Raw genomic sequence first — 19,803 nt, forward strand, 5'->3', positions numbered from 1 at the left:
TCAATTTTTGGCAGTAAGTGCCATATGCCATTCTCAGAAATAGCAATATCGGGAATAGAAGGCAAATCCATGTAAAAAGAAGGCTGACAACGATCATCCGTTGTGAATACACTACTGAAATGATTCTCAAAAGCCGAACATCCAACCTGCTCATCGTGTACACTCTTACCGCCTATTATAAACAAATCGGGCAGGGAAGAAGAATGCGTCATCGTCGTACGAAATCTCCCTGGAGACGTTTTCATCAATCTCGGAAGCTGCACATTAAAGTAACTCTCTTTGTCATTTGTGATCATTTGTTTTAATTTATTTGACGCTTCCTCAATGATCCTTTCGGAATTTGAACAAGTTTTCATTTTTGCGAAATTTTTAAGCCGTTTAAGCTTGCGTTGCTGGCGCAACGTCCCCCGGGAAATCCATGGATTCCGACGCGTAGACTTCCTCGCAATCTTCGGAACAAACTGTTGCATGCAGTTGAATAAAATGACTTTAAATAAAAGCCACAGATAATTCATGCTAGCAGTTTTGTTTTTAAAGTCGTCCAGATGAAATGCTAGTGTATCAACTGCAGACGTGTCATCTGCGCGTGAAGAATTCGGGTAATACTGAATCCTATCATATTTACTGAGAGGGGCACATTGCAACGACAATACTACTGTTTGATCTGAAATGCCGTCTGTGACCATACATGAGACATCATGTTGTATATTTCCACTTACCAAAAATAGATCGAGAACTGCATTTGAGTCTTTGTTTGTTCTAGTGAAATCCTTACCTACCTGTAATAAGTCAAAATTAAAAGCAATATCAATCATTTCACTATCAATATTTGTGGTGGAGCGGGACGTGAATGTGCTCCAGTCGACATTCGGCAGGTTTAAATCACCGGGTAAGATTAGTTTATCATGTATGTATATTTTCATGCAACATGTATTCTCTTAAGCATTCCTAGTTTGTAACAGGCGAGTTAGGGGGCCTGTATACGGCATCAAGAATGTATTTGACGTTGTGAATACAAAAGTTGCGGATAACGCTTTCTACTGCCGAGGTTTCCGGCATTCTTTAACTTTGAAGAGAATGTTTAAAAAGAACGGCTACGCCCCCTCCTCTTCTATAGCGGTCTTTGCGCATTATTCTATAGTTTATCGGGACAAATTTGCTATCATATATATCTTCATTTAACCAGGTTTCCGTCAATACTGCAATATCGAGGTCAAGCGAGCAAAGGATGCCTTCAAGCTGTTCTACTTTGCTGACAACGCTGCGGCAGTGAATCTTTAAGATGGTGAATGGTGATTGGCAATGGCTAGCATGTCATTTGCTCCTTCTTTTTAGCCTACAGCGTTTGTCCTTTTCCACATCCCACACAAACATTTCACCATCTATGCTGCATTTATCAAAAACTAGTTTAATTTTGGAGCCTTGATCGCGATCTTTTTTTGAGCTTTGCCATAATTTCTTTCTTGCCCTCAGAATTTCAAAGAAAATTCCTCTGTTATAGAAAGCATTCTCCCTTTAAGCTTGTTGTACTTTCAGCACTGAACTTTTATCGCGATAGTCCAAGAACCTTAAGATCATGGGGCGTGCTTTTTCTTTTTTTCTTTCCTAGCCCGTGACATCTTTCTACGTTATTAATTGTAAGTCCAAGCTTTTCCTTGAAAACATCTTTTTTGATCACATTTAAGAGACCGTCATTTGTCTCCCCGTCTTATTCATTTAAGTCATACACAATCAAATTGTTTCTTCTACCTCTGTGTTATAGTTGATCGACTTTACATAGCAAACTGGAGACGTTATATTCCGAATCAGTTTCCGTTTCCTTGACATTATTAACATCAGTTTGTAATAAACGTAAAGTACTCAGTTCAGCTACGAAGCTGAGCATGCGCTCTTTTAAATCAGCGATATGTGTTTCAATTCTGCTCTGTTTAGTCAGTATATCATTGAGGAGGCAGTCATGCTACTTTGGCCAGATAAAAGTTGCGACAACATTTCCTTTTCTGTTGAGCCAGGGTTTTGAACTCATTTTGAACGGTAACAAAGCTGTGACAGCACTATTTACAGTGGCCAGTCTACTAATCAAACAATTGTGTGGGCAACACAGCAGCAGCGGGAATCGATTATCGGATCGGATACAGTACGAGCTGTCTAAGTAACGTGCCTGTGCAAACAAGAATAAGCGTTAAGGCAACATGCTGAAGCCGCTGCTGCTGTATTGCCCACTGCCGGTGTGCTAGAACGACGGAACTTTTATACTGAGGAAGCTTGAAGTCACCCATCTGATGGCATCACCTGTCGCAGTAGCCATGCTAGGAGCATCCACAGGAGTGCGCAGAATCACCAGAGGAAGAACGTGCGTAGGAAATTCACGATTTCAGATCGGAGGAAATTCAGATCGACCTTCTAATAACATGTTTTTTTACTGGCTCTGGGAGCCTCGTACTGTGGGTTATAGCGGCTTTTGAGGATTTAAATTGCTGCATTTCAGTTTTTTCGGTTGAGAGCAGTGCTCCCCGCAGCCAAAGCGAGTCCGGTGATTCAGTTTTTTTAATCCGAGTGGTTTTTTCTGAGTTTTTGTAACCTCTGAGTGGCACATACAAGACAAACAGTGAAGTCGTGTTACTTTTGGCTTTGTCGGCACTTCAGTTGACTTGCGCTGCTGGACTTCACGGAAAATATGCCTGAGTAAAGGCACGTTCACATCGAAGGCGGAGCGGACAAGCGGACAAGCGGATCCGGCCAAGCGGCCGCGGATTTTCCGCTTGGCGGAAAATACGTGGCCGCTTGGCCGGATCGCGCCCGGACCTATTTTTTCCGCGCGGATAAGTTGGCCGCTTTGGCCGCAGCCAATAAGAACGCGACATTGCGGAAGCGCTGGTGAACGAATGCAAACGAATGTCTTTCTCTGGGCTTTTCGCTTCTGTTATTCAAAAGCGTCAAAACGGCAAGTTGGGCCAGTTGGTTGGGATTCATAGTAAGGTTTGTTACAGCGCAACACAAGACAAGGACAAAAAAAGGTCTAAACGACGACACGGCGCCGTGTCGTCGCTTTACACCTTCTTTTGACCTTGCCTTATGTTGCGCTGTAACAAATCTTGAAAATCGACTAGAGAAGTGGCGAGTAAAATGCCAATGATCTCGTCTTCTTCGTCTGAGCTCATCATTTTGCAGAAGCAGATAGCGGACGAGAGCACACCAACCAACGACGAAAAAAAAGATATCGAAAGTGCGCGTACAAACCCAAAGTGATGGCGGCACGTCCCTGAAATTGCTAAAGATATTGCGAGATGCTCCGCCTTCCCGGCGGCGCGGACAGCCAGGCAACGCGGCTGGTCAGAACAGGCGCGGGCCCTCCCCGCCTCTCCGCTTTGAAAATCCGCTTGTCCGCTTAGACGCTCCACGTTCGGTGCGAATGTGCCTTAAAACTGCACTTTTGAAGCAAAGGTTACGGACTGCCATTACGAATTTTTCAAGCCCGACATTGCTGCTTATGGGATGGAAAAAATTAACGTAAGCACACAGTTTTGCTAACTAGCATTTTTCTCTTCACCTGCAACAGCTATTTTTAATACGTCGCTCTAGGAAGACAAGAAAAAAGCCACCTGTGACTACCACGTGGTGTGGTATTTTTGTTTCATTATATTTTTGCAATCTCGAACGCTCCCTCTTCTACACGATAGGTATTCTGTACCGCAATTCTTCATGTTGCAGCGTTTTTATACAAAATATACTGAAGAATATGCGGATCCCACGCACTATGGGAATAGATGTAAGCGAAGTTTTGTATGCTGTTTTCTTTTTCTTCTTATTGACGATACTTAGCGATGATGTTGGCGGCGAATGGGTAATTTCTTCAGAGTTTAGTCCAATACTAGAGTGGCGAGTTCATGTTAAATGTTACCTTGCGGGCATCACTGCTGTTTTTCTGCGTAGTCCACTGAACATGCAGGGAGACGTGTCCGCCTGAGGCGTTGTTGCACGTCATTGTTCATAATCTCTGAGATGGTTGAGCATTATTATTGTCTCACATGACATATCCCATCGTGGCAGAAGTGTTAAACATTAATTGAATTATGAGGCTGCATACGTAACTCAAATATTTTCAATTAATTATTATAAAATTGTGTGTATACGTTGTATACATACATTCTCGGTCTGCGCCACGTTTTGTTGCGCAGTGAAGACGCTCGTGTTCCGCGCGACGCTCCTTTCCGGCCTGGGTGTCCTCGAGGCTGAGCGCACACTTTGGAGCCATTTTGCTGGCGCGTGTTTACGTGCTCCTTTGCATACGTTCGTACGTGTGGTATGGTATGGTATGGTATGGTATGGTATGGTATGGTATGGTATGGTATAGCGCGTGTGGACGGACAGTCCACACGTCCTTGGCGCTTGTATCGTCAAGGACGTGTGGGCAGGCCATCGTGTACGTCATGTGGTTCCTGTGAGACACTTGAACACCTTATAGTGGAGTGTCCCACATTCGTCACACAACGTGATCTGCAAATCAACGAATATGGACTGATTGAGCACAAGTGTACGACCGTTGACGATTGCCTGTTTCCGAGAGGGAGTGCTGCCCAGAACGACCAGTCCCCTTGACTATGCCTTGCTAACTTTCCTGTAGAAAATTGATTTGGCCTCTGGTTTATTGACAATTTTTCTCTGTTCGTACTTTCTTTTGTCTGTGTCTCTGTCATTTGTTTATTTCCTATTTTTTTTCGATTTCTTTGTTTCTTATCTTCTTTTCGTTCCCTCCTCCTGAAAGAGTAGGCAGGCGTTGGGACCCTCTCGGTGGCATTTCTCAGCTTGCTGAAGTTAGTGCTATGCCGGGCCGACTCGCGGCGAAGGTGACGTAGGCGTTAAGCACTCCTCATACGTGGGCCGATCCTGAACGATGTTTCATAATGCTAATCACAACCGACTAGCCCAGCTGTCCATACTCAGCTTGCTCCCTCCCCGTTTCCTTTGTGTACTTGTATGTGTATGTCTTCGTATCTAATAATACTAATGATATAATAACAATGCATACGTGGCCTGTACGCTGTCGAGACGCCAGCTCTTTTCGGGCTATGGGCGATTGAAATGTTCACACTATCACCACCCAGCACGCGACCTCCACAGCCCAGCACCTGAATTCCCCCAGGATTGTGTCCGTGTGTAGACACAAAACTCCTCATACGTGGGCCGATCCCGAAGATAGTGCAATACCGGACCGACCCGCGGCGGAGATGACGTAGGCGTTAAGCATTCCCCATACGTGGGCCAATCTTGAAGTTAGTGCCATGCCGGGCCGACCCGCGGAGGAGGCTATGCAGGCATTAAGCACTCCCCATACGTGGGCCGATCCTGAAGTTAGTGCTATGCCGGGCCGACCCGCGGCGAAGGTGACGTAGGCGTTAAGCACTCCTCGTACGTGGGCCCATCCCAAAGTTAGTGCTATGCCGGGCCAACCCGCGGCAGAGGTGACACAGGCGTTAAGCACTCCGCATACGTGGGCCGATCCCGAAGAATGTGCAATGTCGGGCCGACCCGCGGTGGAGGTGCAGCTCGCCATTAAGGCGCCCACATACACAGCCTTGCTAGTCATCCTTAATCGCAAAATGGAGGGCACTAAGTTTTGTCGCATAAGAAAGCAAGCACAGCACGTGCCATTCGCGCAAACGGTTAAACGCTGCCGCGGCGACGCCAGCCGAGATGCGCGGAGGCGAGCGCCAGCTGGTGGTGTTGCAAGAAACCCAGCAGCGCGCGAGAGCATGATGATGATGATAAGTTGTGGCGAATGAACGCTTTGTAACAGGCGGACTCAATATTAGTGGCCTAGCCAAGAGGAAAAATCAAAAAGCAAGACCACGAGGCGAGTGCTATCTGGTGGTGTTGCTAGAAAGCTAGCGGCACGCGCGGCAACACCTTCAAGGCAGCAGGAGCGCCGGAGAGAAGAGGCGAAGAAAGCTTCGCTTTAAAAGTAAGCCCTTCCCGGAGTACTTTCAGTCTAACAAGGCGCCTCAAAGTGTGAGCTGTCAAAAGAAAAGAAGGTGAGAAAGTGACACGTGGCGCACGCGCCGAGTATTTCAAAAAACTGGCTGACTTTGGAAAGATAGAAGTAGGCGTGCGATCGTGCACGGGGTCTAGTGGTCACTCGGGCTGCTTTGCTCCACGGTCGAGGTTTGATTCCATCGTCGGTCACACACTACGCTCTTTTTATTAAAGTGAGGCGAGACAGGAACGTACCTACCTACCACCAAGCGGTAGTAATGAGGTAAAGAATGATTCGCATTAAACATCTCTCACCAAAACTTGAATACCTTCCGGCGATATCAAAATGACAAGCTCGCGATTTTGCACTTGCACAAACAACAGCTTTGCCGATCTATTTTCCGGGTCACCTATTTCGCTTGAGTCCATATCTTCGCCAACAGTATTTTGCATATAAAGAAAGTGAAGCTGCCCTTCTAAACAGGGGAGTTAGAAAGCAATAATGTTTAAACAACTACACTCCGAACTTCTGTTCCCACCCTACACTCCACGCCTCGCCCTGCCTATAGGAATTTAGTTATGCTGTGTTTCTTAGTGAAGCTTAATTTTTGTTTATACGCATATTGCACAGAGATTTCGTAAAACGCCATTCACAGTGAATCCTAATGTAAGAAATGTATAGTACCAAATCTTCTATAGTTATAATGCCTCAAAACTGCACGGAGTCATGGCAACATAGTTGCACTACCCTGTATTTCCCCCTGCCTTATGTGATGTTTTCGAACCTTTAAGGCTGTACAATAAATGTAGTAACCTCTTATACTAACAATAGCAAGGGGAGTGTCAATATTCACAGTGCGCCCTGTGGCGAGCACTGTCATTGACGGCAAATTACGCGCGCTAGCTGTGAGGGCCGGGTCCTGCTGATCAACCGCAGGAAATTTGATGTTGATAACTGCATTTACTTCAATTTACTTGTATCTACTGAAAATATTACAGAATGAGCGTTCGAGTGGTGTTGATCGTTTTCGTTGGGACTGTGCACTGTCGCAAGCAGTGATAATATGTTTCGTGTACGCAAACGCACGCAAACCGCGTTAGTTTAACGGGCACGCGCCACAGCACAAGTCAGATAATATGCGTGGTGCGCTATTCGGAGATAATCACTGGCGCGTTGCCGCTGATGCCACGCGAACGTGCTATAAGGTGCTTTGGGAAATGCTTCTGTTTGCCTGGGGCAATTATGGTGCAACGAATCTCAACAGTGACCTGGCTCTCACGGTACACCAGCGCGTGCGCGCAGTATCACCGGCAACGCAGATGATTATCGTTGAGTACTATGTCGCGTATCCCTGATATGTGCGACCGGCACGGTTCGAATAAAGCCAGCACTGCCTGTGCACTTGTGCGTGTAGCAGCATTCAACATGTTGGTTGCTTTCTTGAGCTACAAATATTGGCATTCTTTTTTTTCCCTCCTAATAGCTTCATTGGTTCAAATATTATTTGTGTTTCTTCAGTTAATTCTGTGAACTGTTTCATGTTATAGCCACGTCCATATTTGATGGTTTGGTTTGGGTACCTCGTGGTCTGGAGTCACTGACAGGAACTTGGGCCGAATTTCGCAAGATTTTCATTCGTACGTTCTGTAGGCCATTGCCCGGCCGTGTTCGCTAATGATACGTCTGCTAATGAATTTTAGCGTAAGATTTTTTTAGGTAATGCAGGACTCTCGTTTTTATGAAGCGAGTGTTTTTTTTTTTTTCTCAGTGTGCACGTACGTTCTTTCGTTAACACTTTGACCTAAAACGTATTTAAAATCAGTCAGAGGTGGTCGTTTGCTAAAAGCACATGCAGTGAAAACGTGTAATAATATTATCGCTCATATATTTGCAACCGTGCTGTACCCACAAGCCATTACTCTGGTATCGTGTATAGAAAGGAAGCCCACCGTATCTGTGTCGCGTGCACAGCTTGCGACGCTGTCGCGCCACGCATGACGCAATTGGAGCTAAGTTTAGCCTCTTGCTCCGAAAGGCACAGCTCGGCAGTAGGTTTGTTGATCCGAGCGCGGGTGCTAGCGTTAGCGAGAGCTCAGTCAGCCATAGCAGGTAAGATCCATGAAACTAAACCTGTGCTCATCATGAGTATTAAAGCACACTGGTGAGCAATACTATTGCAGAAATTACACGCTTGCTCGGTTATGGCGCCCCCGCGTTGGACGCGCAGTATCCAGAAATGGCGTGAAGAGACTCGGGCAGCAAGACTGAGGGATGTCCAGCCCCTTTGACCGTGGCGGAATGTGTCCGTCTCCTAAGGGAGCGCAAGCGCAGGAGCCTCAACCGTTTCGGCGTGCTCGAGCTGCGCAGGACAGTATCGGGCTCCCCAGTAGAGGGACATCTCTTGACTCTAGTGCCCAAACACAGCTCTGCCAAACTAACGGGCCCTCTACGAACAGAGATCGAGCACTGTTGCGAAATCGGACCGTAAGACAGCCACTAGATGTGACATATGTTAGGCATGTAAGTCTTTTAATGCGTAAATGAACGTAACTTGGGTATTTGGTTGCGTCATTTCTGTAGCCTATAGCGTCCATACGCTATCTGCAGCGAGCACAAAGACGTTTCACGTATACCCTATACTGCTGCTGCGTCCATGATGCAGCCTATACCCTTCTTTCTTCGCAGCCTGTTTTCTGTTGATGCCAATATTTCCGCGGGCTTGTCTCCAGATATTTGGCGCGGTGTCATGTGCTGTTTGATTGCAGCCCCGCTCAAGTTCCGCCATTACAGCGCGCTCCCCTCGCGCTCGCAACGCGTGCGGAAATTGGATTTTCGGCAGTGCTCGTATACGGGCGCTTTTCTGGAAACCGCGCTGCCTCTCTTTTCGTTAGCGGCGCCCGATGCGTCTGCCTTCTCGCGCACGAGATGCCTCCTCTGCATATCAGGAAGTGTTTACACGGCGTGGCGCAGTAGGTATAGATTTCTCTTCCTTACGCAACGACATCGTAAATAGAAAGAAAACTGTCCCGCTCACTTGACGATAGGAGATGTAAGCTGAATGCGGTTCGGCCACCCTTAGGTTAAAGCACCTAAGGGCCGGTGTCACGCGTCTGGCTGACCTCGGTCTGAGCGGCCTTGTGTCATTAACTGTAGCGTCAGCGGCGCTGCCTATTCCGCGTATCACTGGAATTTTTCGTTGTGTGTGGAAGTGCGCTGTGTCGGAAGAGTGTTTTCGTCGCCGCCGTCGCCATTCCTCTGTGCTTACGGGGCACACTGGTCGTTTTCCGCAGCGACAGCAGCCTTCGCTTTCTCTGTTTCGCGCAGGGGCTCAATCGAGGCTGCGCTGCTCATCTCGGCTGCCTGCTCGTGCTGGTCGCACGCTTCCGCGTTGCTGGCGCGCGCACAAGTAGCTGACAGGAGCGTAACGTCTCTCGCAAAGAAAGTGCAATCTTTTCATCGCACTGCGTGCGTTCCGTAATGTGCAGTTATAGAGCTATGAGGGCGCCGGCCTGGACAGTGCGCCACCGTCAACACAGTGACTCCCGGCGCAAGAGAACAACAAAGTTTCCTCCTGTCGCATGTATCTTGCCGGTTACTGATTCATGCGTCGCTGCGGCGGTGGTCTTGTGCAGTGTAACGCGGAGCTCTGCAAATCCGTTATCCGGAACGCGCGCTCTGGCACGTCGTTCCTCCATTCATTGTTTTTTTATTATTATTATTACCGTGTAGTCTTCGTTTTCTTTCTTCCTCGCTATCCCAGCGTTCGCTTCTCTCGCCCTCTGCGATTTGGGCGCAGAGTAATTAAAGTGAGCCTGCGTGCGCGAATCGGCGCGCGGTTCTGCTGGGCGCCGGCGAGCAGGGCGCTGCTGCTGCTGCTGCTGCCGCCACGCCCTGGGTGTCCACGAGCCGCCGACTCCCGGTGGCGGTGGCGGCGGCATACGTGATGGCGGAGCGGTTCACGCTTCGCCAGGACGTGCCCAAGGGTCCTCCTCGGGCTAACTGGGTACGTGACTCTGGACAGTGCGCTAGAGTTCACGAGCACGGCGAGCGTCTACTGCGCGACCCCGGACTTTCATCGTCGGGTCCTCCTCGTTCGAGGGGTGCGAGGCAATGTACAGAAGATGGAAGTCACCTAATGGCGCTACTAGCCGGCCGTGCACCTCGTGCGGTGAAGTAACAAAAGGGTGCCAAGAGCACAAAAATGCGACGGTGCTAGTGAGGAAAGAAGAGCAGACATAAACAAATATAAAAAGGTATTCGATGGGAGGAGTGCAACGCACTTCTTTTCGCGGTCGCAATCTCGGGCACAATGAAGAGCATGAAGGTTACCTCGTAACCGGTAATGGTAGTAATCGAAAAAAAAATGAATTTATGACGCTGATGTTTGGACGTGATGAGGAGTGATGGAAAAAACATGGAAAATACATAATATGCTACTGTTGCGCAAGACCAAGACTCGTTCAGCATGTGATATATCGATCTTTTCTTTTTTTATTTTTTTGGTCGTACTGAATTTAAAAACTAATCGGCTTTGCCAGCTAGTACAGCTTTAGTCCTTGAGCTTGATTACTCGAAGCGGCGCACGTTACTCGCACGAGAAATCTAAATGCGCAATAAACTAATTCACCAAAAATCACTAATCAACTTTTTTAATTTATGCACGGGGCATATTGCAATTTACAAGTTGTACCCGGTGAGCTTTCAAGGCATATCCACATGGAATCACTTCTAAGGATCGCACGGGTTTCGTAATATGTGCCATGAATAGTGCGATGAAAATTCGCTATTGTCACACATTTCTTTCTTTTTGTTTTTAGCAAACTGCCGCTGTATGCATTGTCGCATAATTTGTCAATGCCTATGTCTAAACTGGTGTCATCCTGAAAAATCATTCCAAGCGTATACGCCTTGCGAACTCACCGGCTGCAATTCATAAAGTGCAATATGTCCGTGAAGTGACGAATTAAAAAAGTTATTTTATGATTTATTTAACTATTGGAATTCTAATTTTACTTATCGTGCAAGTAATGCCCCTCTTTTTGAGTAATCCAGCTCAATGACTACAATTAGGCTGCCTGCCACAGGTGGTGTTAATAAATTATGTATGGTCTAAAAAAACAGTCGGTATATGTTGTGGGGATTGAGTATTGCGCCGGCGCCATGGCGCGGGCACCCATTCACCTGTTCTGCCATCCCTACGCCTCACCCCCTTCTCGCTCCAAACCGGTTGTAAGCGGTGGCGCTCCACGCGCGATGGTTGGCGTCACGAGGCGGCCCCTGGCGGCTACTCTCGTGGCATTTGCGTGCCTCTTCTCCCTTGGGACTTCACCGCGTACCTACATGCTTCCTTTCGTCGGCCGACACCTTTGTGACTAGGACTTGAGCTCACGCACGGTGCCTTCGCCCGCGCGGGGAGCGCATACCTTGTGTTGATCCTTTTCCGAACGCTGAGCCGAAGAACGGATGCTTAGTGCTCGCGCGAGATCCTATCACGCCGAGCCACACTTACCGGAGGCCCAAGCCGAAGGAGATTACTGTTCGTTACGATGCTACTACTGGCAAACGGAGTTTCAGCGCTGGTTGCGCATCGTACTTCTCTCACTAATATTGTGTCTTTACACTTGTTAGAAAGACACAGTACTGTCAGCTTCACTTCTGTAGAACTAGAATAATCCTGCATAGATGCCGCCTCGGATTGCCTGCGAGGCGCTTCATAGCGTTAGCAGTTTAAAGCGGGAAAATCCACAAATATTTGAAGTACTAAGCAGTGTTTTTTTACTTAAGTATCAATCATATTATATTTCAATATCGTCCTCCTCGGTGACAACTCCTCATCACTGAACGGCAGAGCTAACCCATGTGCGAGAAGCGCCGATGAAAAATTGCATGCACAGGCAGCTGCGTCATGCATTGGTAACGTTGATGTCATGCATTGGTACATTCATTCATTCATAACAAGTGACGCACGAATATTTGTTACGACGACACTAGCCCCTACGTAAAGCAAGGTTCTAGGGCATCATTTGCCAAAATTCTTTTAGAATTTCTTTTACTATCTAGAGGTGCTGCAATTTCAATGACGGCGACTGCCTTCAGGCGCATAAAGCTTTATTTTCTGGCCAGTGTAAGCACCTTTGAAAGAATACGTTCACGTAGTATTGGCCTCGGAAAATTAAGGGGCTTGATATATGCCGAACAACCTTAATTTCCGCGAATGGTGGGCACGCGACCTGGAGTTCGGAGCTTAATGTGGTATTATGTACGGCTGCACCAAGAGACGGATATGCTCCTTGACACACCCCATACCGAGCTGTGCGAAGTCAATAATGGTAAGTTTAGCATTTTCGGGTTACATATCCCAGCGCGTAAGCTTTTGTAATTATCGAAATAGGGAAGTCAGTGACAAACAGCTGTCAAGAATTATATCTGGATTCATCCCCAGATCCACTACCGCAGTGGACTCTCCCAGATGCCACGTACCCATGCTCTTGGAGAAATGCATGCGTTTGCACATGGCACCTTGGCAGCAGCGGACCGCGCAGTTCTAGAACGCTTCAATAAAACAGCTTGCCAAGCCTTCTGATAGGAGGGGAAAAAGCTGTAAAAGGCACTGCCAAGCCATAGCTCGATTTTATAACGAAAGCGTGCTATCAAAGCAGAGCTATAGGCACAGTGGTGCGCAAAAAAACAGGGACAAGCAAATGGCACCTACAACAGGGCGGGTGCAGAAATGGACATGTCCTTCCTTTCTCCCTTTTTTTTTTCTCGCTTGCTTCTCGGCCTATAGTTACGAAATGTGACAACTAACTCAGATAAAAGCTTCACTGCATAGCAGAGCACCCTATTGCATATTAGGCAGGGTTCACAATATGGTCCAGGACGGTAATTATCTTCCGTTGTAAAGCTTTTAGTTGTATTCAGTCCATCCCGCGAATCCATCTTAACCCGGAAGTTCCAGATCTTCTATCTACAGTAAAGCTTTCTGATGCAGAAGTCCGCACATTACCATTATTCTGATTAATTCTGACTGCATAAAGCATGCGTCGTTTAGCCGAATCTGCTTAGCGATGTGTGCATGTCTTCTTCTGGATCGGACGAACTCTACTAGAGGTGAATTGAAAGAGAGAGTGATACTGCTCCTTCACAAACGTCAACCCCGCAAAGTGCGCACTTCCACGCCGGCATTAAGCCGGAACTGCCCCAATTTTACTTCCATCTCGAAGCTGCCCTTTACATAATGCCCAGCGGAATTCGTTGGCTCCGTCGTGCGCCAACAACCGAGGCAAACAGGCCTGTCGTATACGGCGGCCGCAGCGGCAGCAGAGACATGCTGGCGGACGGAAGGACGTCTCCGGGCGCCCGAGCGCGATTTCCTGTCTGGAAGTGGTGCCTCGGTCTGGTGGGGGCCGGATGTTCGACGTTCGAGGCTCCCGTGTTCCGGCTCGTTTTAGGAGATTCGGCTCCCACTGCAACGCGCTCGCACTTCGCGCCTGTCCATAAACCGAGGTGTTTACGGCAACAGATAGCAAATAAATTGCCGCTGCAAATAGCTCTCCCATATATCGACTCGAAGGCGGGCGCAACCCCTGGCTTGATTGCGCCGTGCGTTGCACGCCCTCTCACAAAGATCCGCGGGAGCCGCGGCGCCGTAGTTGCTTCTCGCTTAGTATGGCAAACTAAGTCGACGATTTTTATTGGACCCTACAAAATTATTCTACCGAATATTGGGATCTGTGCTGCGATTCGACGAGGGACGTTCAGGAGCTAAACCAAGACGCTACTTGAGCTCTGCGTTGAGCACGTGCAGCATGTGCACTTCACCACAGGGTTAACGATCAGAAAATGAGTTCGACTCAGTTCAATTTAGTTCCTCGATATAAAAACTTACGGAGTTTTTGTAAGGAGAAAGTATTTGCGAGTATGGCATTTTATGTTCCGTCGAGTTCGACGCTTGATGAACTGATCACTATTGTACGCGTTACGTCGGGGGCGTTCGGTGCTTTCTTGCGACTTGGTAAATCTTCAGAGAATTGTTGTTGTAGTTTGGCGTAATTGCGAACCAACGCGGTGACCTCGTTTTCTTTGGGTGTTCCTTCGGACATTCAATTAGAACTTTATATTTGTTTCGGTATCCACATTTCTGGAAATTTATTTTAACTGTAAATCGTAGCGCGGTATTGCAATGTCACTGTATGAAATAATTGGGATCCCGCCAAATTCACTGACACGCAAACACGCTCGTCTTCCCTTATGTATATTTTGGTTCTTCAGTTCTTCACCGTTTAATTATTTTCTCTCCTTCAATATCATTTAGCAGTCTTTTCGTCTAATATCTCGGTCCAACCTGCGCCTATCTGGCTATACGCACATTCTTCACCAGTATGAAACTGATGGTGTACTATGTTAGTTACTTTACAAATGGTTTAATAACTGCAGGAACAGTATATCGATTATGTGGGAAACTCCTGTATGTGTCGAAAGGCCACAAGAGTTTGGCAAGTCCAGTTCTAATGGTGTATACAAACTCTAAACAGTCGGTGTACAGTTAGTTGTTCAATCTGCGTTACAAAGCATCATGGTCACTACATACGAGTATGACAAACGTGTTTAAGTATTCATGCGTCATTTTAATGTCACATAGTTGAGAACATTGCACATATTTCCGCAAGTCTCATCATTAACCTTAATTATTTATGATACACCAAATGTTAGGTGATGCTGCTATTATGTTCGTTTATATACCTAGTCTTTGCAGCTCACATAACACAACACAATCATCCATTGTCAATTAGGACAATATTTAGACCATGGTCAATTAGTGACCCTGAAAGAATACTTCGACCATTAGTGGCCTTGAAAGAATATAGCTTTCAGGGCGGCAAAATACTTTTTTATAAGTATGGACATGTGCTCGAGATACCACAGGGACGATTTTGTGCAGTGACTCGCCTTCGTTGTTATGTTTTTTTTTTCTTTCATTCTTGTGAATGTGGGTACCTGTGCACCCTAAAGTTCTTATTTTATATTATTAGGAATATTTTTATTTTCTATTTTGAACTGCATTTTTTGTTGCATATAAGTGAAATGGAGTAGGAGGCGCACTGCTTCTAACCTCTCCAGTTAAACCCCATTTAACCCTACCTCACACAACGTTTCTGGGTTCTTCTGAGTAGGCTTCGTGAGGCTGACTGTGTGCAGCCATCTTGAGAGACAGTTCAGTGGCGATGTCTTCAAGAGCGAAAGCCTTTTCCCCGGAAGCTTTTGATCCGCTCTAAAGCATGCAGGTTACTCCATTAGTTTAACAATAGTCTGGCAGTATTATTCTCTAACAGCTTAGCGATCATTAGGTCATTTCAGTCACCATCATCATCATTTCTTTTCTCTAAAGAGCCCCTGGTTGGATATTACATAAGGGGGATGCAATACAAGATGCAATAGTGTTCGCATGCTGGTGCTACTGGGTGACAGACAAAAACACATTTGAACACTTGAACATAGACGCTACATGCAAAATAATGTATCCGTTAACATATTTCTGTCACTAAAGAATGTAAACAGTAGTGTTCTGAATTAAAGGGGGGTCTCGTTCGGCAACTGTGTGATCAGGCAGCTCATTACATTCCTGTATTGGGTCCGGAAAGAACGACTGGTCGAAAGCATTAGTTCGACCATGAAACACGAACCAATCGACACAGTTTTGTGCTTGATTACGCACAATTGACGATGCAAAATATTCGAAAAATAGTCGAAACAGCGAAAAGCGACCATAGGATTGAATGGGCAAATTCAATAGAACAATATTCGATCGCAGCACCGACGCCAGCCTCGGGCAGTCAAGCAGGCAAACAAACGAAGGATAGAGAGAGCGAGAAAGATATATATATATATATATATATATATATATATATATATATATATATATATATATATATATATATATATATATATATATATATATATATATATATATATATATATATATATATATATATATATATATCTGGGGTCAATGCCAACCTAAATCTGGCTTTTAACAAGAATAGGCGTTATGGGGAGAAGCAGGCTTCGGTGCTCCCTTTCGTGTATAATCAAAGCGTCTATACTACATCGCTGGTAATACTGATAACAATGTTAAGGCAGCCTAACTGTTGCGGTAAGTAAACAAATAAATAAACCAATGCGCAACAGTGGGAATTGAATTTAAGGCCATCTGAAATATGTGCTTACGCGATTGCATCATGCAGACATCAGCTGCCTGCATGCGCATCGTAACACTCTATGGGTTCGAACGACTGCCTACTCAGCACGCACCACTTTGCTGGTTGTTCTTCTTTGTTAAAGGATCTAGCCCGGGGGTTTTAATTTTATTGTTTTCTGTCTTTACCGCAATATGGGACTGTGGTGTATTAGAACCCCCCATCTATGCGCCCAACTCGAGAGCACCATCTATTCGGCCACAGCGATGTGTCGGCCTGCATAACATCAGCTGTGAGTTACGGCAATGAGTCCAAGTTTTTATTTAGCACCGGTCGACTTCGGGGCCAGCAGCTGTATGTGTCACCTTTTGCAGCGATAGTTTGCAATAGAACCTCAGTGGTGGAGCCTGTCACAGATTAGATAATCGTTATCGTGTTCGTTAGACGCAAGAGGTTGCCGTAAAAAAGCGCTATTTCTCCAAATCTTGAGTTCAATCTGAATCATATCAAATCTTGAGTTCACTCTCTTATCATATTCCGTCTTACTTTTTTCACAGTTGTCATCGTCTATCCGTCAAGCTCGTTGTTGCCTTTGTCGACGTTGTTGTCAGACTGGCTACTGCTTTTTAGGGTGGCACTTCAAGCTTATTTATTCGGTGTCCTGTGTATTTCTTCTTTTTTTTTGGTAACTAAAGCTTAGACACAATTACATGCTTTTACAGAGCTATGCTTACGGAGCCATCAATTTTTCAGGTTCTTCATTGGTCTTGAATCTGAAGTCTTGCAGCGAAAGAGCAATATATCTAGATTGGCGTCCTCTTTCTGCGCTGTGCGCAGGAGCTGTGCGACTAGCCCTTGACGAACAAATCTTTCTCTGTGCTCTTATGTCGTTTTACGTTTGCTTGTAACTCGGCGGAAATTATTCTCCTTACGCTTAGCTACTATTCATTGCGATCATTGTTCTCTGTTCGTTCTCTTTTCTATATTTGTGCCTCATCTGGCGGTGCTGCGCGGACTGAACTTTTCTTAAGAGCAGAAAGCAAAACTGGAACAGAGTGATCGTAGTCCCCTTCGCTTCAACTGCTTTCAGTAACAGAGACTGTTCTGTTATTCAATCGCACTCGGAACTCTCTTGTTAAACGACATGCTCGCTCTGCGACGCACTCTATTCTTCCGCAGTAATGACAGAGAGCAGCCGAATCGAGCTGCTGTAGTGCTGGTCATTCTACCTGAAAAACGTCTTATTCGAGTCCCCTTTATATTATGCAACGGGTGAAACTTCAAATTCGGTACCTTAACCAAGCAGCCAATTTCTCATCCAACGTTTCTACAACGTACTGTGTGACCGTCCGATTCTTTGTATTCGTCTTGTACCGTGACATAAGTATTTTAAGCAGCAAAATAAATAAAAAAGGAAGTAAAGAAATGAAGAGACAGCCCCATTTTGAGCCAGCACTTTTAAACTTTCTCCTGTTAGGCTGGCTCCGACAAGGGGGCCACGAGGTTTAAAGAACCCTAAAAGATGCATGAGACATCGCGTCCGTTTTGTGCTCCAGCTTTCTGTTAGGCCTCCGCCTTTTCGAGCAGGTTATGCCATTGAATTATTTTCGAATCAGTCCATAAAGTGCGCCGCGTCTCGGGGGCTTTGAACTGCATGCTAAAGTTGGGATGACACAACATTGTTAGTGAAGAATAGTTTAGACGTACTAACTGTTGGGCGTATTCGTAATCCATACTCAAACAAGGCTGGCGTGAACGGCCCTGTTCATTTGCGTCATTCTTCTTTGAGTAGTGAAGTAGCAACTTGTAGACGCATTTGCAGAGTGAAAACAACCGAATGCACCCCGTGGCTTCATCGGAGGCTCATACCATAAGCTCATTTGTGACCATCGACCTTTCGCCAAAAGCTATATTGCTTGGCGGTTGGCTTTGTTTTGTTTTTTTTTTCATTTCCCATCACTATAAAGAGCAAGGCCGACTCCGTGGGATGTTGGCCGTGCCATTCCAGTGACTGTTTCGATCAGGGACGCTCGAATTGCGCCCGATATAGTGCGTACCGCTATCTTTGACCAGCCACTGCTGCAACAGCTCAAGAGGACTTTGAGTGCGCGTGCTTCACTTGCTCGCGTTTCCAGCAATAAGCAGCTCAAATAATGGCTTGTACAACCGAAGGAAATAAAGGTCTCGTAGCAAATTTACGGGGAATTAGGTCAGGCGTCGTTACCAGGAGAATATTCAAGCAGTTTCCTTTAACTCAATTTTCTCGCCCTCTCTTTTCTTGGCTAAACATTTGGCCTGAAACTTTTTTTGCCAAGACGTCGTGCATCTTAACCTCTCAGTTTTGTATATTACCAGGTAAATGTCTACGTTACGCCGTAGTGTGCAATTGCCCTTATTATACATGAAAGCATTTTTCCTGTTGTATGCCAAAGAAAGTTGGGGGAGGAGCATGTTCAAAAAAACATTGCAAGTGATTTCAATTTCTGATCTAATGCGAGCTAGCCTGGGAGTGACGTCGGTGCAAATAATTCTGGTATAGTAGTTGTAGCAGGTATGCCTCGCTGTTACTATCATATCTTCCTGTTACCGAGACATATTGTGATGCTCAATCCTCAATCTAGAATGTGCTACTCATAACCTGGTGGAAGGAATTAACGTAACCTCTGCTCGAATGATTTTAATTGGAATGGTGATTGCAGGCACCACCTAGAGGAGACCGTTGTTCGCTGTAAGACCATTGGTAGCGCTCGTATTAGACATATATTGATCTGACACATCGCTTGCGAATTTGTACGCGGCCAGTTGGTTCACGAACTCGGCGACTGACTGCATCAACGGTCGGCTTTGTCTAAACGCCAAGCGTGCGTTGGCAACAGGAGGGCGTCGCTTCTTCGTACTCTTGACATGAACGGGCTGACAACTAACTGACCACATGAGTTCCTGTTCCAACACCGCAGCAATGGCTAAGGAGAAGCTCTTGATTCCACGTGATTCGCACGTGTGCTTTTGCTACTGCCCCCACTTCACCGCGACAACTCCCCCTCCCTCCTCTTTAACGCACTGTTTCCATGGGAAAGGGGAAGCCATTCTTGTTTGTGTTAGCCGAGTGTAGGAGGGGCGGATGTTATAAGCTCCGCCCGGCTTCTAGACTGCCGTGCTATACGAAATCAACTGCGTCACGCGGGGCGTCCGTTTATGTCTGGAAGCTCCCAGCTCTTAATACGAAATCAGTGAACTGTGCACGAAATTCAAATATGAACATCTCGGAAGGTAAGCTTTCTAGAAAGATCCCATAAAATGCGGTTGTCCTTAAATGCAATTGACTTCAAGTAGCTAGTATACACTTATACAATAATCGCGATGTGAAAAAGTTCATTAATAATTGTTGGTTATGTATTTATCGGCCCTAGCTCTCAGCGAAAATTGTGTCAACTAAAGCGCATAAATCACCTGTGCAAACAGCATTTGCCTAGTAAGCATAGCTTTTTATGCTAAAATTGCTGACAGTTTAACCCTGAAGGTCCTGTATATAGTGCATATAGCGAATATATTTGTGTAAATGTTCTGGTTTGTTATTCATTATTTGATAGCGAATGGGCAAATTGGCTACCTAAGAGACCGTTGTGCACAGAC

General features: G+C 46.1%; 1 protein-coding gene across 9 annotated transcripts in view; it reads left to right on the forward strand.

Moving 5' to 3' along the window:
• Window positions 1–19,803, forward strand: part of LOC135904809 (G-protein coupled receptor dmsr-1-like) — a 1,021,428-nt gene that overhangs the window by 868,527 nt on the left and 133,098 nt on the right. For 2 of the 9 annotated variants that reach the window (XM_065435788.2, XM_065435790.2), the window contains exon 1: window positions 2,194–2,353. The exons of the other annotated variants lie outside the window; for them this stretch is intronic. The gene's annotated coding sequence lies outside the window, so the exon portion shown is untranslated. Of the gene's footprint in view, window positions 1–2,193; window positions 2,354–19,803 lie in introns of those variants that run through there. 9 annotated transcript variants of the gene reach the window in all.

This window comes from Dermacentor albipictus, chromosome 1 (genome assembly GCF_038994185.2).
Source record: "Dermacentor albipictus isolate Rhodes 1998 colony chromosome 1, USDA_Dalb.pri_finalv2, whole genome shotgun sequence".
In the NCBI taxonomy this organism is placed as follows: domain Eukaryota; kingdom Metazoa; phylum Arthropoda; class Arachnida; order Ixodida; family Ixodidae; genus Dermacentor; species Dermacentor albipictus.